Source organism: Stegostoma tigrinum, chromosome 4 (genome assembly GCF_030684315.1).
Source record: "Stegostoma tigrinum isolate sSteTig4 chromosome 4, sSteTig4.hap1, whole genome shotgun sequence".
Lineage (NCBI taxonomy): Eukaryota > Metazoa > Chordata > Chondrichthyes > Orectolobiformes > Stegostomatidae > Stegostoma > Stegostoma tigrinum.
In genome coordinates, this window is record NC_081357.1 from 7,468,466 (window position 1) to 7,493,600 (window position 25,135).

General features: G+C 42.7%; 1 protein-coding gene across 4 annotated transcripts in view; it reads right to left on the bottom strand.

Annotated features, from left to right (window-relative positions):
• LOC125452562 (serum response factor-like) overlaps window positions 1-25,135 on the bottom strand; it is a 116,639-nt gene that overhangs the window by 85,341 nt on the left and 6,163 nt on the right. The window lies entirely within an intron of this gene.

Sequence of the window (25,135 nt, forward strand, 5' to 3'; positions counted from 1 at the left end):
AATGATAATGCCTTAGATTGTATCGTGTGGCAGTATCAGGGTGAAGGCAGGACTTCTGTCTCTACAAGCACAGTGAGATGGTTACTAATGGACAGAAGCATCTGCAGTAGGCAGATTGGTAAGAATGAAGATGGGGTCAAGTATACTTAGGATGTAACCATCTCTGTTCGTGGTGGGGGTCAGCAAAAGTGATTCTGTGCTGTGGGCACCTTCAGTGCTTTCTCCAAGTGTTGTTCAATTTGGATGAACTGACACATTGATTCATCAACTGGGAACGGTGGAGCAAACAGGCAGGATGTGTCCAGGGATGGTGACAGTGGTGTCAGAGACATTTGATTTGAATTACTGTTGTCGCATATACCGAGATGCAGTGAGAAGTATTGTTTTGCATGCTAACCAGACAAATCATACCTTACACAGGTAGATCACGCCAATAAAACTGAATGTAGAACATAGTGTCACAGCTATGGAGAAGGTACAGAGAAAGATCAACTCCAATATACGAGAGGTCTATTCATAAGTCTAATAACAGCGGGGAAGCAGCTGTTCTTAAATCTGTTGCCACAGATTTTCAAACTTTTGAATCTTCTATCCAACAGAGGAGGGTGCAAGAAAGTATAACTGGGGTGGGAGGGGTCCTTGATTGTATTGGCTGCTTTCCCAAGGCAGCAGGAAGTACAGATGGAGTCAATGGAAGGGAGGCTGGTTTTCGTGATGGACTGGGCTGCGTTCACAACTCTAATTTCTTAAAGTCCTGGGCAGAGCCAAGTGAAGCCGTCACAGTCTTACCAGATAATAGGGCTGCCCTCCCAGGTACACACAACTGGTGGTGATTTAACATGAGGTCGATCATACTTCAGGCAAGGGGAGGAGGTTGAGAAGGAGAGTCCTTCATGGTAACCTGAGCCAATGATGAGGATTGAGCCCATACTTCTCTGTAAACTAACCATTCAGTGAAGTGAGCAAAACCAACAGCCCACTGAGTACAGCAATTGGCATATTAAACTGATGATCTGAATAGGATACTTTCTACGGTGTATCCATAAAAGTTGTCAACAGTCATTGTGGACATACCTAATTTCCTTAGTGTGCTGAGGAAGGACAGGTGTTGGTGTGCTTTCTTGCCTGTATCACCAATGTAGATGGGCCAGGACAGATTGTTGGTGATATTACATAGAACATAGAACAATACTGCACAGGAATGGCCCTTCAGCCCACGATGTTGTGCCAAACATGACACCAAATTAAACTAATCCCTTCTGCCTGCCCTTCGTCCATTTCTTTCCATTCCTTGCATATTCATGTGCTTATCTACAAGCTCCTTAAATATCCCTATTGTATCTGCCTCCAAATGTTGTTCAGGGTTCTGCCATTAACTGCATACTCTTCCTTAACATTTGATCTCCCAAAGAACAGCGCCTCATACATAGAACATAGAGCACAGAACATAGAAAAGTACAGCACAGTAAATGCCCTTCGGCCCACAATGTTGTGCTGTGGCATAATCCTAATCCAAAAACAAAATAACCTAACCTACATTCTCCTCAATTCACTGCTGTCCATCTGCATGTCCAGCAGCCGCTTAAATGTCACTAACGACTCCGCTTCCACGACTACCACTGGCAAACTATTCCATGCATTCACAACTCTCTGGGTGAAGAACCTCCCTCTGATGTCTCCTCAACACCTTCCTTCTAACACCTTAAAACTATGACCTCTCATGGCAGTCAATCCTGCCCTGGGGATAAGTCTCTGGCTACCTAGATTAAACTCTAACTGCCATTTCTCCAACCATATCTGCAGTTGACCAATATCCCACTGTATCCTTTGACAAACTACACTAGCCACAACTCCACCAATTTTTGTATCATCGGCAAACTTACCAACCCACCCACCTACATTTTCATCTAAATGAATGATATATATCTCAAACAACGGGTCCCAGTAGGAATCCCTGCAGACCACCACGAGTCATTGACCCCAACGTGAAAATCATCCTTCCACCAATAGTCTCTATCTGCTACACGCAAGCCAAGTCACCAGGGATCCCATGCATCTTAATGTTATGGATGAGCGTACTATGGGGTACTTTGTCGAAAGCGTCACTAAAATCCACTCGACAAATCCACAGCTCTCCCCTCATCAATCACCTTCTTCACCTCCTCGTAAAATTCAATCAAGTTAGTCAGACATGGCCTGCCCTGCACAAAGCCATGCTGACTGTCCCTAATTAGGTCATGCTTTTCCAAATTTGTATAAATCCTAACCCTAAGAATTCTCTCCAATAGCTTTCCTACCATCGATGTAAGACTCACTGGTTTATAGTTTCCTGGATTATCCCTATCTCCCTTCTTGAGCAGAGGGACATTAGCTGCTCATCAGTCCTCCAGGACCTCGTGAAGATACAAAGATCTTTGTCAAGGCCCCAGCAATCCCCTCTCTTGCCTCTCTCAATAACTTAGGGTAGATACCTTTGAGTCCTGGGACCATATCCACCTTAATCCTCTTCTAGAGATCCAACACCAGTTCTGTCTTGATCTTAAAATGCCCTAACATATTAGCATGCTCCACACAAACCTCACTATCCCCATGTCCTTTTCCCAAGTGAGTACTGATGTGAAGTACTCATTTAGGATCTCACTCACATTCTCTGCCTCCAAATACAAGTTCTCTTCTTTGTCTTCCTGTGGTCCTACCTTCTCCCTAGTTATCGTCTTGATTTTAATGCATCTGTAGAAGGCCTTGGAATTCTCTTTAACCCTACATGCCAAGGTCACTTCATGGCCCCTCTTGCTCTGCTAACTGCCTGCTTGAATACTTTCCTGTTTTCCTTGTATTCCTATGGGCTGTGTCTGACTTTAGCTTCCTAAACCTTACATTTTTTTTATCCTTCTGACTAAATTCACAACCTCCTTCATTATCCAAGGTTCCCTTACCTTGTTCTCCCTGTCCTTCCTCCTTACTGGAACATGCTCACCTTTAAGTCTTCCCAGCAGAACTTTAAACAATTCCCACATGTCAAATGCGGACTTGACTGATGATAGTTCCGCCCAATTAACACTTCCTAGCTCCTGCCTAAAACGGACATAATTTGCCCTCCCTCAGTTAATAATGTCCCACAAGGTCCTGTTCACTGCTACCTTAAAACTTAAGGAGTTGTGATCACTGTTTCCAAATGCTCTCCCACTGAAAGATCAGTCACATGGCCAGGCTCATTAACCAACACAATGTCCAGTATGGCCTCTCTTCTGGTTGGACCATCCACATAATGTTTAAAGAAATTCTCTTTTGCCCCGTCTAAGCCTCTTACTCTGAAGGTAGTCCCAGTCAACACTGGATAAGTTAAAGTCATTCACTACAACAACTGTTTTTAATCACACCTTTCCATAATTTGCCTACAAATATGTTTCTCAACCTCTCAGTGGCTGTTGGAGGGTCTGTAGTATAATCCAAACACAGTGATTGCACCAATCTTATTTTTGAACTCTACCCATATTCCCTCAGTGGATGAAACATCCAGCATGTCCTCTCTGAGTGACGATGTAACATTCTCTCTGAACAGTAATGCAACTCATCCACCTCTTTTACCTTCATCTCTATCTCATCTGAAACAACGAAACCCTTGAACGTTCAGCAGCCAGTCCTGTCCCTCTCTCAACCAAGCCTCTAATGACAAAACATCATAGTCCCACATACTGATCCAGGCTCTAAGCTCATCGGCCTCATCTTAAGTACTCCCTGTGTTGAAATAAACACACTTCAGCCCATTTAGTACCATTGTATTCACTTACCTACCTCTGCCCGTCATGTCTTTGATTTACTGGTACAAACATCTACCTTCCCCTCAATCCCTCCACGAGCTGCTCCTGTTCCCAGCCCCCTGCCTTTCTAGTTTAAATGCTCCCATGTGGCACCAGTGCACCTCCCTGCGAGGATATTGGTTCCCCACCAGTTTAGGTGCAAGCCGTTCCTCTTGCACAGGTCACCCCTGTTCCAGAAAAGGTCTCAATGATCTAAGAACCTGGAATCCTGCCCTTTGCACCAGATTCATTGTGACATATTCTTCTGTCCTATCTTTCTATTCCTAGCCTCACAAGCAAGTGACACTAGTAGTAACCCCAAGATTACTATCTGCGAGGTCCTGCTTTTCAGCCTAGGAACTTGAAGCTCTCGAACATCTCCACCTAGGCACCATCGAAAACGAACAGGGATGTGTCCTGCACTCTACTTCCTGAAGTTAATGACCAGGTACTTTGTTTTGCTGACATTAGAACATAGAAGTGTACTGCACAGGAGCAGGGCCTTCGGCCCACGATGCTGTAGGAACATTAAAACATATAGAAGATAGGAGCAGGGTAGGCCATTCAGCCCTTTGCGCCTGCTCTACCATTCTTTACAATCATGGCTGATCGTCCAACTCAATAGCATAATCCTGCTTTCTCCCCATAACCTTCGATACCCTTTGCCCCAAGAGCTATGTCTAGCCGCCTCTTGAATACATTCAATGTTGTGGCATCAACTACTTCCTGTGGTAATGAATTCCACAGACTTACCACTCTTTGGGTGAAGAAATGTCTCATCTCCATCCTAAATCATCTGAATCCTCATCCTGTGACACCTGGCTTTGGACACACCCACCAGTGGGAACATCCTCCCTGCATCTACCCTGTCCAGTCCTGTTAAGTCTCTATGAGATCCCACCACCTCATTCGCCTCTGCTCCAGCAAAAACAATCCTAACCTAGTCAATTTCTCCTCATACATCAGTCCCGCCATCCCCCAATTCAACCAGGTTAACTTTCGCTGCACTCTTCCAAGAGCAAAAGCATCCTTCCTCAGAAAAGGAGACCAAAGCTATACACAGTATTCTAGGTGTGTCTCACCAAGGTCCTGTACAACTGCAACAATACATCCCTGCTCCTGTAGTCAAAGCCTCTTACAATAAGGCCAAACATTAATCCCTTATGCCTGCCCTTTGTCCATATCCCTCCATTCCTTGCATATTCATGTGCTTATCTGAAAGTCCCTTGAACACGCCGATCGTATATGCCTCCATGACCACCCTGGGCAGCAAATTCCAAATTCCTATTGCTCTCTGTATTAAAAGAAAACCTCCCCTTCTAACCTTAAATGCATACCCTCTGGTATTAGACACTGCAACTCTGGAGAAAAGATTCTGACCGCCAACCGTATTTATGTATCTCGTAATTTTAAAGATTTCTTATCAAGTCTCCCCTCAGTTTCTCAGAAGCACAAAAGCTGATGTTTCAGGCTTAGACCCTTCATCAGAAAGCCTAGGCCCAAAATGTCAGCTTTCGCGCTCCTGAGATGCTGCTTGGCCTGCTGTGTTCATCTAGCTACACACTTTGTTATCTTGGATTCTCCAGTATCTGCAGTTCCCATTATCTCTCCCCTCGGTCTCGGCTGCTCCAAAAAAAAAGCAACCTGAGCTTTTCCAGTCTCTCCTTGTAGCTCATACCCTATAATCCAAGCAACATCCTGGTAAACAGCTTCTGCACCCTCTCTAAAGCCTCCTCATTCTTCCTGTAATATGGTGATCAGAACTGAACTGGTTTATGGCCAAACCAAAGTTTGATAAAGCTGCAACAAGACATCCTGACTCTTGTACTCGATTCCCTGACTATTAAAGGCAAGAATGCCACATGCCTTCTTTGCTACCCTATCCACCTGTGTGGCTATTTTCAGGGAGCCATGGACTTGAACCACAAGATCCCTCTGTATGCCAATGCTGTTCAGGGTCCTGCCATTAATGACATGTTTTTTCTTAACTTTTTTTTCTTAAAGTACTGCACCTCACACTTGCCCAGATTGAGATGCATCAGCTATTCTTCCGCCCATATCTACACCTGGTCTATATCCTGCTGCATCCTTTGACAACCTTCTACAATATCCACAACCCCACCAATCTTTGTTTTGTCTGCAAACTTATTAATCCACCCCATCTACATTTTCACACAAGTCATTCATATATATATATATAACACAAGCAGCAGGAGGTCCCAGTAGGAATCTCATCCAGAAGGTTAAGTTGCAGGGGATCCATGGTGAATCTTGTCAAAAGACTGACGAAAATACAGACAGACAATATCCACTGCTGTGACCTCATTGGTCACCTTTGGATTTTTTTGAAAAGATGACAAAAAAGTCACTAAGGCATGACCTGCACAAAGCCATTCTGAAAGGGAGAGTTTGTTGTTTTTGTCAATAAGATATGATTTCATGAGTATGACTATGTCAGGCAATTACTTGATTCATCTGTTAAAGAGCTCTCCCATTTTAGGCACAAGATCAAAATGTTGGCAAAAAGGACTTCACAGGGCACTTGAGCTTGCTGTTTGTCTTTTCTGACTTCTTAATGTCAGGTAGCCTACGCAATTTCTTTCTATTTCACCTTTGTATCAGTTTGATACAACCGTGCTGTGAGCTTGACCATTTCAGGTGGTTTTTAATCAAGTGCATTGCTGTTGTTACTTGCAAATCAGTCCAAGAAGCTAGGGCAATTTCCTTTGCTAAAAGATAAGGGCAGGCTGTGTAAATTGAAGGAAACAAGGTTGATGATCTAAAGCCATAAAGAGAGGAGATTCATAGGCATGAGTCAATTGCCAGGGCAGAAATATGGCAACATGGTGACCAGGATGTGAACTTTCCAGACATTAACAAAAGCAGGGTTTTGAGGACAACGGAGTATCTGCCATTGGATTGTATCTACCTGGGACTAGGGACCTCCCACTGCTCTAACCTCCATTCCTTTCCATGGCCAGCACCTGACACAGGGGAGGCTTTTGGAGGCAAGTACCACGCTACACTTCCAGCAGAAAGAGGTTGGAAGGAAACTCAATTTGTCCATCACTTTTTATTCTATTCATCTGTGAATACTGGTGCTGCCCTGGTGAAGTTAGTGTAATTCTTGTTGATTTATGCACATATTCAGCAATTGCACCCATAGTATCAAAGATTTGACACCTAAACACAATTTTTGGATTTCATGACCTGCACTCATCATTCGCTCTCAGTGCTCCCTGAACCTTTCACATTTGGTTGGTTCCCACCTTATACAATCAAACATCAGTCACACACAGCCTTTAACTGCTTCAGCCTCTTCTCACCATCCACACACTTCTGGTTTCTCTTCCCCTTTGTGGGAACATATCTCAACTACCCTTTTTAAAAGGTAGCCTCAGGTTTGGTTACAGTTTTGCCTGCCAATCTTTGACTTCATTACAACTAGGACAGATCTGTTTTCTGCCACACCTGGGGAAGGCTATGGGGACTTTTATAATCTCAAATAACGGTAGGTGCTCAAACTCTTCTACAACTTCCAAATCTTGCCACTCACTGTCAAATGCTGGATAACAAAAGCCTTAATCTTGTTTCTTTCCTCCCCTGCTCCGTTATTGATGACAAACATCACATTCCAACTCCTGCAAGAACAATGGTCAACTGCTCTGATGCAAGTTGGGGCGTAATTGAAGACCTTTCCAGTAGGGGGTTAGCCCAGAAACAGAGTAGTTTGCTCAATCATTTGAGTCAACCACATAGCTGTGGATCTGGAGTCACATGTAATCAGACTGAATGAGAAATGAGATTTTCTTTCCTCCAAGACTTGTTAACCAGATTGGCTTTGACAAAAGTTAATCGATTTATAGCCTTCATCATTGATACTGCTTTTCAATTCCAGGTTTATTAACAGAAATTCAGAATTCCACTGCCTGCTCTTTTGGGATTTGAACCCTTGCACTCAAAACATTAGCCTGAGTGTCTGGAATTCTAGTCCAATTATGTTGTTATCACTACACCATCCCTTCCCCCAATGTAGTTTTTTCCTGTTTCATTTCCCCCTTCTATCTTAGAACTAATCTGTCATCCTCTCTTTATTTCTTCTGATTTGCCAGTAATTCTTCTAGTGAGTTTTGAGAAGATTTGTCGCTCAGGTTGAGGTTCTGGATGTGAGTTTGCTCGCTGAGCTGGAAGGTTCGTTTTCAGACACTTCGTCACCATTCTAGGTAACAGCATCAGTGAGCCTCCGACGAAGCGCTGGTGTCATGTCCCGCTTTCTATTTATCTGGTTAGGTTTCCTTGGGTTGGTGATGTCATTTCCTGTTCTTTTTCTCAGGGGATGGGAGATTGGCTCCAAATCAATGTGCTTGTTGATGGAGTTCCAGTTGGAATGCCATGCCTCCAGGAATTCTCGAGCGTGTCTCTGTTTGGCTTGTCCTAGGATGGATGTGTTGACCCAATCAAAGTGGTGTCCTTCCTCATCTGTATGTAAGGATACCAGTGATAGTGGGTCATTTCGTTTTGTGGCTAGGTGATGTTCATGTATCCTGGTGGCTAGCTTTCTGCCAGTTTGTCCAATGTAGTGTTTGTCACAGTTCTTGCAAGGTATTTTGTAGATGACGTTCATTTTATTTGTTGTCTGTATAGGGTCTTTTAAGTTCATTAGCTGCTGTTTTAGTGTGTTGGTAGGTTTGTGGGCTACCCTGATGCCAAGAGGTCCGAGTAGTCTGGCAGTCCTTTCGGAAATGTCTTTGATATAGGGGAGAGTGGTTATGGTTTCTGAGCCCGTTTTGTCTGTTTGTTTGGGTTTATTGCTGAGGAATTGCCGAACTGTGTTCATAACAGCTAAAATGTGCAAAGTTCTGAGGGGTGTAGCTCAGCAGAATTATCTCCCGTTAGTAGAGAGGGCAGGGGGCACAGTTTTAAAGGTAAGGAGCAAGGCGAGTTGAGAAAAAATATTTTCACCAGAGGGTTGTGCATATCTGGAAATCACTGCCTAAAATAGCGGTAGAGGCAGAAACCCTCAAGATAGTGAAAAGCCATTTACCATCCAGCAGTGGTTTCTGAACAAATGCAACTAGTTTTGAATGACGAGGGGGCAAAAATTGTCACCACCCCATTGTGCAGGCTGCATCATTCAATTACCACAAATGCTGTGCACAAACTGTGAATACATTCAATCCAACTAGCATGGTCCTCAATACCCAAGTGAGCTACCAGCTTTGCACTGAGGATATAAACGAAAAAAACACGCCAAGTAAACGCACAAGCTTTATTCCAACATAACTCTGGCTCCAATCTGTATGACTGTCACCTGCTTTTTCAAAAAGTAAAAAATTATCTGTTCATGGGATGTGTGCATTGCTGGCTTGGCCAGCATGCAATGTTCATGCTCCATGGAATTACTGCAGTCCTTGTGGGGCTCACACATGCACAATGCTGTTAGGGAACTCCAATATTTTGATTCAGTGACAGCGAAGGACTAAGATTATAACTCCAGGTCAACGTGCTGTGTAACTTGGGTGGTGGTAAGGGGAGAGTGTGGGGATATGTAACTGGTGGTGTTCGTTCTCTAGGCAGAAGGAAGATAGCTGAGCGTACAAAACTGCCTCAGCAATTGCAGAGATAAAGTCCTGGTGCTGAGATGACTGACCTCCAACTACCACGACCATCTTGCTTTGTGCCAGGCATGACTCCAAGTAGCACAGTTTTCACACCAATTCCCCAACTCCAATTTTTCTACAGCTCCTTGATGACACAGCCAGTCAAGTGCTATCTTGCTGTGAAGGGAACTCAATCAGTGACATTCAACTCTCTGCCCATACTTGAACCAAAACTATAATGAAATCTGAAGCCATCCATCTTGCAGAATTCCACAAAAGACCCCCACTAACAGATTTCTTACCCCCTTTTCCTAGATCCAAAAATCCAAAGCAGATATTTCCTGCACTTTGTTCTAAACTTCAAGCTGTTGAATTGCTCACTACAATCCCACCCATTTTTGTGCCAATTACAGAACACAATTGGTTTGTTCCCATTGTATATTTTTAAGTTTTTGCAGCGCCATCATATTTTCCAAAAAACACAATTTAAACGTTCTCTACGCTAGCTTATCTGGTGAATCAATGTTGCACATTCTCAATTGCATCAATATTCCCCTCGGCACACAAACTGCAAGTGCACGGTACCCTTACGTTTACTGGCAAATTATTTAGGTTCAAGGGGCCATACGCAGAGCTTTAAATAAGCCCCTGATTCTCATTTCAACCTCATCATTTAAGGAATACTCTGTGCACCTGCTTCTCCTACCAATCTGAATAATTTTACATTTTTCCACTTTATATTCTATCTGCCATGTTCTTGCCCATTCATTAAACCTGTCCAAATCCTTCTGAAACTGCCTCATGTTTTTCTCAACACACATTCACATTTAGCCCGCAACCCCAAATTACTGGTACATAGCACGATCAGCTGAGGCCCAAGTATTGATCCTTAATCATAGAATCCCTACAGTGTAGAAACAGGCCCTTCAGCCCAACAAGCCCCCACCACCTGTTGCACCATCGCAACCAGACCCATGCCCTAATTACCTACCTAAGCTACACATCCCTGATCACTACAGGCAATTTAGCATGGCCAATCCACCTAATTTGCACATTTTGGATTGTGGGAGGAAACTGGAGCACCGGAGGAACCCCACGCAGATCCAGGGAGAATGTGCAAACTCCATGCAGCAGACAGTCACCCGAACCTGGGTCCCTGGCACTGCGAGGCAGCAGCGCTATCCACTTAGCCACCGCACCACCCGGGTACCCCATTAGTCACGGTCTTCAATGTGAAAATTATCCATTTATCCCTACTCTGATTGCCGTCTGTTAATGAAGAATTAATGCATCCCAGTACATTACCTCATACTGCATGTGCTTTAATTTATAAACCAACCTTCTTTTGGGAACTTTATCAAAAAACTTTCTACAACTCTAAGTGTACTTTGTCCTTTGAGTCCTCGTTTTCAATTTTATGAGTAACATACTTAAAAAGTTTGACAAATGATTTCCCATTTGTAAATCCTGCTGACAATACCCAACCAGGTCTTTGTTATTCATGCGTCCATCTACCACGTTCCTTATAATAGATTCTAGCATTTTCCCTACTACTGATCTAAAATGAAAAGGTCTGTAGTTCCCAGCTTATAACCCCATTATTTAAGGCAGTGGGTATTTGCCACTTTCCAATCTACAAGAATCATTCCAGAATCTTGATAATCATTAAAACATCAACTATCTCCACAGCTGCCTCCAACACACTAGGATGTGAACCATCAAGTTCAGGGGATTTATCAAATGTTCAGCTTCTAATTTCTCCAGTACAATCTTCTCACTAACGCTAATGCCCTTTAACTCCACATTCTCCCTAGCCACTTGGATCTCTAGTTCAAGGATATTTCTTTTATCTTCCTCAGTGAAAAGAGACAGAATTATTTAGCTTCTCTGCCATCTCTCTATTCCCCATTACGAAATCTCCTGACTGCCTGCAATGGATATACATTTGATTCAGCCAAAGAAGTGCCCTTGCTTATGAGTTCCTGAAGGTTAACACACAGGTGCAGTAAGCTATTAAGAAAGCTCATGGAATGCCAGCCTTCATTGGAAGAGTAAATGCACTCAGCAACAGTGAAGTTTTACTTTAATTGTACTGGAACTTGGTTAGATCACATTGTACGTAGGTTTAGTTTCCTTATCTCAGAAAAGACATTATTGCTCTACATGGCGTGGAAGGAAGGCTAACTAGGCCAGTTCCTGGGATGGTGGGACTGTTGTCTGAAGGAAGATTGGGAAAACTGGGCCTGTCTGCCGTAGAATTTTGAAGAACAAGAGGTGATCTCATTGAACTTCACAAAATAGCTGAAGGGATAGACAGTGTAGGTACAGGTATTTCCCTGGTTGGGGAACCTAGAACCAGGAGACAATTCAAAAGTAAGAGGACAAAGATGAGCAGTTTGTTTATCACTCAATCTTTGGAATATTTTTGAGCTCAAGATCAATAGATTTCCAATTACTAAGGGTACAAAGGATTCAGTGTGGGTAATAATCACTGAAGTGTTCAATCTGCCATCATTGTATTAAACAGATTATAGAATTTGTTGGCTAGAGTTGCCTATTCCTTTCCCATACTCCCAGCTACAGAAGATCAGAGATCTCGAACTGACTTAGATAATCTTCACATCTGTTACAGCATAAGGCAGCATTCAACCCCACATCCACATAGCTTCTCATTGAAAGAATGACTAGAAAAGCAAAGCAACTTGAGAGAGAGAGAGAGACACAGAGACGTGTGTGCATGCGCGCACATGTGTGTGTGTGATATAGATATGCAGATAAATCAAGTCATTCAGAAGACACATCGAACCAATCACTTATTGTAAGGGGGAATCAACAATAAAGATAGGGAATGCTGCTGCCGTGGTACAGGCTCATGGTGGTGCTTATAGCTTTAGTCTCCTTACTTTAAAATAAACATTAGATGTTGAAAGAAGGTTCATTCCATCAATTCCTAAGACGAAGGTTTTCCTTTGTGAAGTAAGGTTGAAGGGTAACTCATACTGGATACCAAAGAATGTTTCTATGTGCACACATGTAAAAAGAGACCAAAATTGGGGGCACAGTCCGACAATTTGTAATATTGTTACTTGGAAACTACGTAGAGAAAAACAAAATAGATTTTAGTTTTCTCTTCTGTGAAGATCTGACTCTCTTCTGAAGGCCAGAAAGTCATTTTGAACATTGAATTCAAAAAAAGCATAAATCATACAAGTTTAGCAAACTGACCAGCAAGCCACCTGGGGAGATGAAGGTACATGATTAGAAAAATGTGCGTTTGATTGTGGAAAAACCATCTTTGACCTGAAGTCTGATTTGTATTTTTACATTGTGTTAAAAAGGAAAGACATGGTTTTACTTTCATTTTAGATTTGTTCCGAGACTGGTGCCAAGGTGTCTGATAATTGACATTGTGCATTTTTATTGCACATTTACAGTCTTGGAGTAGAACTACAGGTGAACAGTTCACTGCATTAGAAACAAGAGGAGAGTAAAAAGAAAAAAGTGTTTCACAGCAAGAGGAGTTCACTATAACTAAGACAGAACCAACTAGGAGCCTTCATCCTCTTTGGTTATAGAGGTCACTGGTTTGCAACGCAGAAACACAGCCATTTTTTCAAATCCTACACAGGAACTTTTAATGAGGGATTTTAAGCAGTTGTAGCAATTTGAGTCAGATTGCATTTCTCAAGAACATGACTCAGCTCAGTTTAAACACCCACCTGTGAGAAATGAAATACATGAATAAAACGTAGTGTTGATTAAAATTACTCAAATTTGGAATGTTTGTAACACTTTATTACTTTCCTTACAAAGAGCGGTGAAAAGATTTCAATTTAAGTTACAAGATGGATACCTACAGATAGTTCAGCAACTTATAACTCTGCCTCTAAACTGTAGTATTTTCTTCTTTTGTTTTTGTTCCAATAGGTCGGCTTCCCTTCTTCCTTCATACCTTCAGTTTTGCAATTCATGGTAATTTTGGACAAAAATCTTGTTTCTTTATGACTCCCATTATCATTCACTTCTGCCATTACTTTGTGACGTCCTTCGTTATTTAATCTCCCGGGCCTCCATCCCAGCACAGGCTTTCTTCATTGTTCTTTGTGTCCCCTCCATATCAAGGATTGTCCCACTACAACTATGAAACACTTGGCCCAACAATTTGAATGTTTAAATAATTCTCACACAACTGTTATAAAGGGTTCCAAAATATTTTTAAGAACGGCTCCATTTATTGCTGATAATACACAGAAAATTAAGTTGTGAAGAGGACGGAAGTGTATAAAAATTTGCATGCAAGTATCAAAGTATTTCAGAAAGCTAACAGCATGTCATCATTTACCAGAGTACCATGCACTTCTGATATTTATAATTGAGGGAAGGATATAAAAAGGCGATTACCTGGAATTATCAGATTACCTTAAAGGTTTGGACAAACTAGACTTGTACCTGCTGGAGTACTTACTGTTGTAAGCTAAGTTGATTGAAACATTTAAGATGCTGAGGAGTTTGACAAGGTAGGTATGGATAGGACGGTTTCTCAAGTGGGAGAAGCTAAGTCTAAGGGTCACTGTTTAAACTCAGAAGAGAAAGCAGAATTAGGCAAAATGTTTGAGAGACGAGTATCTTGGGAATTCTCTTCATGAAAAGGTAAAGGAACCAGAATCCTACATGATTTTTAAGGCAAGGATAGACAGATACTTTGAGCAAAGGTCACTGGACTCAAAACATCAACTTGGACTTCTCTCCACAGATGCTACCAGATCTGCTGAAATTACTGTTAGATCAGCCATGGCTTTATTGAATGATGGAACAAGCTTCAGGGGATGAATGGCCTACTCTCACTCATTCATGTAACTATAAATAGCCAGGATAAGAGACAAGTACAGCTTCACCATTTTTAAAGCATGTCACATAATAGACATGCAAAAGGACACCAGGTAACAGGCATTGTAATTACAGGCTCTGGGTAAAGATAACCATGTTTCATGAAAGGATGCCCTAACTCCAATCAGTTGCTCTAGGCATGCAGTTTTTAGACTAGATTCCCTACAGTGTGGAAACAGGCCCTTCGGCCCAACAAGTCCACACCGCCCCTTGAAGCATCCCACCCAGACCCATCCCCTGAGAACCCACACAACCCTGAACACTATGGGCAATTTAGCATGGCCAATCCACCTAACTTGCACATCTTTGGACTGCGGGAGGAAACCGGAGCACCCGAAGGAAACCCACGCAGACACAGGGAGAATGTGCAAGCTCCACACAGACAGTCGCCCGAGGCTGGAATTGAACCTGGGCCCCTGGTGCTGAGAGGCTGCAGTGCTAATCACTGAGCCGCCGTGCCACCCTCAAGTTAAAGTAGAGAACAGCACAATCCTATGTACAAAAATGTCAATCAGATTCAAATTGATAGAGCCAAGGAGATACTCCCAGAGTGCATGTAGAAAAAAAAAGGTGGGTTTTCAAATTAAGTCCCATAGGAATCATCTGAAGGAATTCCACAACACCAATATGTAAGTGATAGGCATTACTGTTTCTCCCTCAAAGTGAAGATTGTTGCACAAGGTTAAATTATTTAGAGTTTAAAACAGGAAGACCAATTTAGGAGAGGTTTTTGAAGAAGCCTCAAACAGACTGGATAGAGAGGAACTAGTAGATGTGTTGTTAAGACTTCCAAAAGGTGTTCAACAAGGTATCACACAAAAGAGTAAATCTACAATAACAGTCCAACGTTATGGTAGCATATCGGCATGGATAGAAAGTTAGCTCAAAGGCTGGAAACAGCAGGTGGAAATAAGGGGTTCTTTTTCCAACTTTCAGGTTGTAACCAGTGGGGTTCCATAGGCATCACTGCTTGGACTGCAACTATTTGCACTACAATATTAATGACTTGGAAGAAGAAAGTGAAATGGCAAAAGTAAATGGAAAGGCAAGTTGCCAGAAGGATACAAACAGTTTACAGGGAGACATTGATGAGTTAAGTAAATGGGCACAATGTTGGCAGATGGCATATAGAGTGGGGGAAACTGTGAAGTTGTTCATTTCGCAAGGGAGAACAAATGAACAGTATTATTTAAATGGAGAAAAGCTGCAATATAAAAAGGGACTTAGTGATACATATGCGTGAAACAGAAAGCTAGCATAGGTGCCCCAGGTAATCAGGAAGGCTATTGGAATGTTGGCCCTTATTTTAAGGAGATTGGAGTACGAGTAGGAATGCCTTGCAGCAACTATACAAGGTACTGGTCACACCACATCTGGAACACTGAACAGTGTTGCTCTTCTTACTTAAGAAAAGATACCATTTCATTGGAGGCAGTTCAGAAAAGGCTCACTAGAATGGTCCCTGGTATGGAGGGATTGCCTTATGAACAAGGTTAAGCAGGTTGGGAGTCTACTAACTGGAGTTTAAAAGCGAGGTAATCTCATTAAACATACAGGATTCTAAGGGGCTTGACAAGGTAAATGCTGAGGAAGATTTTAGAACCAGGGGCCACAGCCTCAGAATAAAGGGGCACCAATTTAAGACCGAGATGAGGAGGAATTTCTTCTGAAGGTTGAGTCTCTTTGGAATTCCTTGCCAAACACAGCTATGGAAGTAAAGTCTTTATGTCTATTTAAGACGGAGATCAATAGATTTTTGATCAGTTGGGGAAAGTCAAGGGTTATAAGGAAAGGGCGGGAAAGTGGGTGCAAGGAATGTCAGACCAGCCGTAATCCTACTGAATAGTGGGGCTGACTCAAAAAAAGGGGCAAACATCTATTCCTGTTCCCATTTCTTATGGTCGACACAGACAAGTACCAGAGTTCTGAGGCAAAGTCACTGGACCCGAAACGTTAATCGTTTACCCTTCACAGATGCTGCTGGACCTGTTGAGCTTTTCCAGCAACTTTGTTTTTGTACCTGAGAGTAAGTGATACCTTGTTACAGTCAACGTGCACAAAGTCAAAAAGCAAAATCAGAAATTGCTTGAAAAAGTCAGCAGGTCTGACAGCATCTGTGGAGGGAAAGCAGAGTTAACATTTCAGGTCCAGTGACCCTTCTTCAGAATAGGGATATTTTTGTTTGATTTCCAGCATCCACAATTCTTTGTTTTTTTTGTTTAATGCTTGCATGATACAGTCAATTAGGACAGTCTGCCTGCAGAGTTTACAAGACAATAAAGGCCTCAACCAGAATACTATGCCGAATTGTGGTCACTGTATCACAATGTATGATGTGCAGGTATTGGAGAAATGAGGTACTGTCTGGAAGAAAGGAATGAGATACGAGAAGCAGCAGAAACTAAAGAAAGACAAAGCAGCAGGATTTATAAAATGTCAATACAAAATTCAGTAGAGACAACAGTTCCGGCTTAGCAAACTCACTTTCTCAATGACTGGTCATACTTTTCGCAAACATTTACTATAAAAACACACATACTGTGCAACTCCCAGGATGGCAGTGAACTAAACAGACACTGGGTCTGTAATTCATCTAGTAATTCTGATACCAGTTTGCCAATTGAAACTGAGGCACACAGTTACATGCTCTGGTCACTGCATGGCACAGGCTTCTTCAGCCTGCAGTCCAAATACTTATCAATTTGTCAAGTTAGAACACAACCTCAGAATGGTTATGGCAGAAGAGGGCATTCAGCCTATCATGACAAAATTACAAAAAGAGAGAAACTCACCTAGCACAAGTGCCCTGCTAAACTCTCTTCAGATAATTAGCCAATTCCCTTGGAAAGCCATAATTGACCCCATAGACACCACTGCAATGCATTTCAGATACTGATCACTTCACAAAGGAACAATTTCTCCTGACCTACAGTGCAAGCACATCATGAACCTCTCCATTAAATTTAGTATTGGCCTGCTGTTCAGTGAGTTTCTTCCATTTCTATATCGTTCTGGCAGGGAGTAACAATATTCTCATTAAGTATTTCTATGCCCTAATGCCTCATATCCTTGTTCATGTGTGGTGGTAACAGAACCAGACTCAGCATTTTTATCTGAATGAGCATTTCATTAAGCTTCATAATAACCTCCTGCAAGGCGCAGGATCTCGTTCACTTCATGAACCACTCTCTCAACCACCTTCAATGATTTGTGTACATTAACACAACAGTCATGTGCTGGCAACCAGAGGAGAAATGGAGAGTATAAACAGAATTGAAAGAAAAGCCAGGAAGACAGATAAAAATTGAGACAAGGACCTAATGAGGTTTGAGGAAGCCAGAGAAGCAAGACAGTGCCAAATTAAATAAAAAACTGCAGATACTGGAAATGTGGAACACAAACAGAAAGGGCTGGAGAGCAAGAGGATAGTAAGCAGAGAAATTGTTGATAAGACAAGTGAGATAACTGCAAGGAAGGTATTAACGAGAAATGTGAGTGATTGAAAACAGGTTGGGTGCGCAAGTAGTAAGCCATACACCAGACTCAAAGATCTGGAGAAGGTAACAAACAGAAGGAGGGTGTCCCCATTCTGAAATTGTTAAACTCAAATGTTGAGTCCTGAAAGGTATCCTAGACAGAAGATGTTGGCCAGGTAACACAGTGGTTGAATTGGCAGGCAACTGGAAGCTTAAGTCATGTATAACAGTTCAGAGTGTAGTGTTCTGCAAAGCTGTCACCCAGTCCCAGAGCCTTACAGTACAGAAACAGACCCTTCAGTCCAACTTGTACAAGCTAACCAAATTTCCCAAATTAACGTCATCCCACTTGCCTGTGTTTGCCCCATATCCCTCTAAACCTTTCCAACTCATGTACTCATCCAGATGACTTTTAAACACTGTAACTGTATCCGTATTCACCACTTCCTCGAAGTTCATTCCACACACAAACTACACTGTAACAAAAAGTTTCCCTTAAGGTCTTTTTTTTAAATCTTTCTCTACTCACCTAAGAAATATGGCTCCTAGTTTTGAACTCCCTACCCTAGGGAAAAGACCTGAGTCATTCACAATTATCATAAGGACATAGATAATGTAGTTATCTATGACAGGCTGAGACATTTTTCATTGAAGCGTCAGAGCTGACGGATGACCTTTTTGAGGTTTATAAAATCACATGGGGCATAGATAAAATGAATAACAAATGTCCTTCCTTAGGGTGGGCGAGTTCAAAGCTAGGGAGCATATTTTTAAGAGTGAGAGAGGAAAGATTTAAAAAGGACCTGAGGGGCAACGTTTTCCACAAAGAGTGGTTTGTATGTGGAACGAACTGCCAGAGGAAATGGTAGACGCAGGTACAGGTGCAATATTTAAAAGACATCTGGACAGGTACATGAATCAGAAAGGTTTACAGAGATGTGGGTCAAACACTGGCAAATGGGACTAGTTTAGTTTGGGAAACCTGATCAGCATGAATAGGTTGAACCAACAAGTCTGTTTCCATGCTGTATGGTTCTAAGTCAGGACTGTGATGGAATTCTCCCCACTTGCCTGGATGAGAACAGTTCCAACAACACAAGAGGATTAACACCATCCAGGTACAACATATCGCATTTGGTGAGCACCTCATGTACCATCATTAACACTCACTCCCTTCACCACTGATCTCAGCAGCAGCAGTGTGTACGATTTACAAGATGTAACAAAAACTGAAGGTTCCTGACAGCACTTTCCAAATCTGCAATCCTAACCATTTTAAAGAACAAGGCAGGAGATACATGGGAACACCAAATTCCCCTCCAAATTACACACCATCTTGCCTTGGAAATATATCGCTGTTCCTTCAAAGTCACCGAGTCAAAACCCTGGAACTCCCTCCCTAGCTGCAACGTGGATGTCCCTACATTCTCCACAGGCCCAAACAAAAAAAAAACACTCGATCCTCCTATATTTTAACATCTATGCTACTTCTGACCTTTTTGTTCCATAGGTTTAAACTTCACACACAATTCTGTTTTGTGGCAGTTTCAAAAAAGGGGCCTTTTGAAGTCAACGTAAACCACCGAAACAACATCATCTTCATCAATCCCTCCCCTTGCTAATTACCTTGCTCGAGGTTTTAAAACACTCGCAAAAACCTATTGCTGAATTGCTCAATCAACATTTGTCCAAGTGCCTGTTAAATTTGTTCCAAATTATACTTTTGGAAACTTAAACTGATTGACCTATAAACAGCCAGGTTTTACCTTTAAATCCCTTTCTCGAAAAAGGTGCAACATCTCCAGTCCTCTGGCACCTACTGAGGAAGACTTTGTCACATCTCAGTCCAAATGTCTTCATTTCAACACTGCTCTTGATTAATTTAAGGCCATCAAGAGTCACACAGTCTCTCATCTAAGTACTAACCAGGCCCGAATCTGCTTAGCTTCCAGGATTAGATGAAATCGGACATTCTCAGCCTAGTACAGCCAAACTACCGCTTCATTCAATACGACTTTGGCATCATGGTTTTCCATGTTAAGATACAAAGTATTGATTTAGTACCTCAGCCATGCCTTCTCTTTCTAGATCCGAATTCCCACTTTTGCCCCTTAATCAGCCACACACCACCTTCAACCACCCTTTTTCCCTATTTACATATCATTTTAAGTTAACTGCTAATCTCATTTCAGACCATTTGTTCCTGATTTTTTTTTCCACTAATCCTTTCAATTTACTGTCTTTAGTCTATTAGATTAGCAGCTTGACATTTTCCATACCCACTATCTACTTCAAATTTACTCTCTTCTCTTTCAACAAGCATGGGCTCAGAATGTGTTAATCACTGCTGTGGGAAGGTAGAGTTGAAGTACAACTTGGTATCCACATTGCTCGTGTCCCTTTTATTCCATTATCAATAACTTTTCTCACATCTATTGTGCAGCGTTGTATTGAATATTTTTGAAAAGTATGTTTACCATATCAGCCGTGCTCCCCTGATCAAGCCTTTTGGTTATCTCTTCAAAAAAAAAACTCCAAGTTTGTAAAACAAAATCTCTTTCAAAATCCATACTGCTCTTGCTAATCAATCCACCATTTTTCCACTAATTCCAACCCAATTAGTCATTCTAGAAACTTTCACACTACTGTAGTTAAACTGACTGGTTTAAGAGCTGGTTCAGGCTCGATGAGCTGAATGGCCTTTTTCCGCACTGAAGGAATTCTACAGTTGTAGGAAATTGCTGGATTTACCCCTGCAATCCTTTATGAACAAGGCAATAATGCCTGCAATTCTCCATTATCCCAGTACTTCCCAAGTCCAGGGAGTACTGAAAGATCATCAACTTCTCTGCAATTTCCACCCTCACTTGCTTCTTGGAATGTATCCTTGGATACATCTCATCTGGTCCCCGTGTCTCATCAACTTTAAGTATCAATACTCTATCCCACACTTCTGCCAATCAATTTTGAAAAATTCTAGTGACAGCATCTCCTCTTCTGTCATTATGGTCTACAAAGGAGATGGATGCAATGCAAAGACAGATGCGAATACTCACTTAACATCTCAGCCATGCCTCTTGCCTGCACATTTAAATCCTCCTTTGAGTCCCTAAACAAGTCTCCTGCTCCTTTAATCACCTTAATATTGATGGGTCTATAGAAGCCTTTGGAGGCTAAAGATTCAGGGTCAGTGTGGACTTGTCGGGCCGAAGGGCCTGTTTCCACACTGTAGAGATTCTACGATTCCCTTCATTTGTTGGCTACCAGCCTTTTCTCATAATCTCTCTTTGCTTCGCCATTATGGGTCATCACTTTCTGTCTGAGCCTTCCATATGCCTCTTCGTTCTAAAAATGTATACGGTCCTTGAAACTGATTGTAAACACTAGCTCTTTAATTTCTATCTCCGTTGTTTGCCATCTCCTTCCCTTTTTTGGGGCAATACAATGACTGCACTCCAAACATCTACTCTTAGGACTCAGCCAATTGTTCAGCTACAGATGTGGCATCCTGTTTTGCTTACAAAAATCCATCCACCTCAGCCCAAAAAGAATTCAATATTCTGCTTTCACCACCTCTTTAGGAAGAGAATTTCAAATCTTCAACACTCAAGAGAATGTGTCTCCAATGGCTGACACCTGACTTGAAGCCATGATCCAGATGTACATTATCCCACAACAGGAAACAATTTCCACATCTACCCTGTCAAAATCAGTCAGGATCTTGTGTTTAAGTCATTTCTTACCCTTCTAAACTCGAAGATAGAAACCTAGTCTGTTCAACCTTTCCTCAGAAGACAATCCTCTTAATCCAAGTATTAGTCTAGTGCACTTTCTCTGAACTTTCAATGCATTTGTATTCTTCCTTAAGTAAGACCAATGCAGTTCACATACTCCAGACATCATGTCCCGGTGCCGTGTTGAAGAAGCATAAACTCCCTAACTTTATTTTCAACTCCTCTTGCATTTTAATTAACCTTACTAATTACATACTGTGCTTGCATGCTAACCGTGTGATTAAAGCACAGAATTCAAAACTGTGCAATCTCTCTCATTTAGAATAACAAAGTGTGAAGCTAGATGAACAAAGCAGGCCAAACAACATCCCAGGAGCACAAAAGCTGACGTTTCGGGCCTAGACCCTTCATCAGAGAGGGGGATGGGGAGGGGGTTGTGGAATAAATAGGGAGAGAGGGGGAGGCGGACCGAAGATAGAGAGAAAAGAAGATAGGTGGAGAGAGGAGTATAGGTGGGGAGGTAGGGAGGGGATAGCTCAGTCTGGCGGAGACGGACAGGTCAAGGTGGCGGTATGGGGTAGTAGGTAGGAAATGGAGGTGCGGCTTGAGGTGGGAGGAAGGGATGGGTGAGAGGAAAAACAGGCTAGGGAAGCAGAGACAGGCTGGGCTGGTTTTGTGATGCAGTGGGGGGAGGGGAGATTTTGAAGCTTGTGAAGTCCACATTGATACCGGTGATAATGGGAACTGCAGATGCTAGAGAATCCAAGATAACAAAGTGTGGAGCTGGATGAACACAGCAGGCCAAGCAGCATCTCAGGAGCACAAAAGCTGACGTTTCGGGCCTAGACCCTTCATCATCTGCTCTCAGGCTGCTTGGCCTGCTGTGTTCATCCAGCTCCACACTTTGTTATCCACATTGATAACATTGGGCTGCAGGGTTCCCAAGCGACAATCCGACCCCACCACCCAAGACATTTTCCCATCCCCTCCCCTGTCTGCTTTCCGGAGAGACCACTCTCTCCGTGACTCCCTTGTTCGCTCCACACTGCCCTCCAACCCCACCACACCCAGCACCTTCCCCTGCAACCGCAGGAAGTGCTACACTTGCCCCCACACCTCCTCCCTCACCCCCATCCCAGGCCCCAAGATTACTTTCCACATCAAGCAGATGTTCACCTGCACATCTGCCAACATGGTATACCGTATCCATCGTACCCGGTGTGGCTTCCTCTACATTGGGTAAACCAAGCGGAGGCTTGGGGACTGCTTTGCGGAACACCTCCGCTTGGTTCGCAATAAACAACTGCACCTCCCAGTCACAAACCATTTTAACTCCCCCTCCCATTCCTCAGACGACATGTCCATCATGGGCCTCCTGCAGTGCCACAATGATGCCACCCGAAGGTTGCAAGAACGGCAACTCATATTCCGCTTGGGAACCCTGCAGCCCAACAGTATCAATGTGGACTTCACAAGCTTCAAAATCTCCCCTTCCCCCAATGCATCACAAAACCAGCCCAGTTCTTCCCCTCCCCCTACTGCATCCCAAAACCAGCCCAGCCTGTCTCCACTTCCCTAACCTGTTCTTCCTCTCACCCATCCCTTCCTCCCACCTCAAGCCGCACCTCCATTTCCTACCTACTAACCTCATCCCGCCTCCTTGACCTGTCCGCCTCCCCCGGACTGACCTATCCCCTCCCTACCTATACTCTCCTCTCCACCTATCTTCTTTTCTCTCCATCTTCGGTCCGCCTCCCCTCGTCTCCCTATTTATTCCAGAACCCTCTCCCCATCCCCCTCTCTGAAGAAGGGTCAAGGCCCGAAACATCAGCTTTTGTGCTCCTGGAGATGCTGCCTGGCCTGCTGTGTTCATCCAGCTTCACACTTTTATCTTGGATTCTCCAGCATCTGCAGTTTCCATTATCACATCTCTCATTTAGAAGTTTTTTTTACACTTCTTGCCTAATGAAATCATATCTTCATTATTATTCATAATGATGGTCACTTAACCTGTCAAAATCCCTTTATTATCTCACATCCTTCCATAAGCTAAATTTGCTAATGTACCACAGGTAGAAAAGAAGCAGCCATAACTTGTTCAGTTCCTTGATCAAAGTAATCTAAATAACTGGGGTTGCAAAGGGAGGCCCCAGCACTCATCTCTGTGGAAAATTACTCATTATATCTTGCCAATCAGGTAAAGACTCATTTAAACATATTCTGCTTCCAGTAAGTTTATCCACTAGTTTATCTGCTAGCCTATCCACTCCATAATCCTTTATTTTCTGCATTATTATCCAAGTACAGTTCTTCTATTTCTATCCCCTTTACCCCAAGTATTTTCGGTCTGTACTTATACCTTGAACTTATCAGCTTCTAACATTTTAGCCTAACATGCGTCCCTGCTTTCTGTCTCTCTCTACTTTTGAATTAAGGAATTAGCTTTGCTCTCTTCCAATCTAACAGAACCTTCAAAGTCTAGGGAATTTTGGTAAATGAAAAACAATGCATCAACTATTTCACTAGCCACTCCTTCTAAGTCCATAGGATGGAGTCCATTAGGAGCAGAGGATCTGATTTGCTGGAATTACTCCCTCGCCGTTCCCGAGGTCATTCATTAATTCTGTCACATTTCGCAACACGTCCAGAATAGCCTGCTCTCTAGTCAGCTCCAGAACATGTTGTTCTGAGAAAAACTGTCCTAACAATGGCAACATCTACCCTTCTGATTGACTAAAAGTTACCAGGCAAGGACATGCAATTAGTCTCTCGCTTCTACAGGTTTCAAACTTCTAGGCATCTCGGTCCCAGCAATCAAAAGGCCTTTCTTAAAATAGGAACTAAAACAGAAGTTGCTGGAAAGCTCAGCAGGTCTGACAGCATCTGTGAAGAAAGAAAATCAGTTACCTTTTCGGGTCTGATGACCCTTCCTCAGAACACAAACTAAATTGGTGAATGCAGCCAGAGCATTGCAATTCATGAATCCAATGTGAAAGCATTTATCTTGGCACTGAGTGGTGGTACAAGATAATTAGCCTATAATTCTAAATGTCATGTTACCCCCAGCTCACTGACATTCACAGCTGTTGATCATACAAATCTTGTAAGTATTTTCTATCACAGCGTAAATTCAAACACAGTGAAAGTTATGTTCTAGCACAGCCCAACGAAATGAGAGTAAAAGCTGCTGTCCTGTTACCAGTTCCTCTTCGCTTTGCCCACTCCACACAGTATGCTCAATCACCAACTAGCCCATAGACTCAAGCATGTAGCTGAGATGTCAGAAGACCAAAGGGAGTAATTAGCATCAGCCTGTTCTTTTAACTCGCTCTGTAAAGCCCAGCAATGTTCTCACTTCCAATGAGAAAGTCTGCATCTTAAAAAAGAAATTCTCTGATTACATCACCATCGACCGACAGCATGAGCCCACATTATGACATGAAGCATACCTTCCCTAAAACTGTTGGAAACCGTTTAGGTCCAGGATCAAACCAAGGCCCTCTGGAAGTTTGAAACATCTGGTGGACTCTAACCACAGTCACCTTTGCCAGCCTACCAACAGACAAAACAACTCTGAAGACTAAGACATCGTTAATCTCTCTAATATTGCTTGCTGGCCTTTTCCTCATCATTGCTAT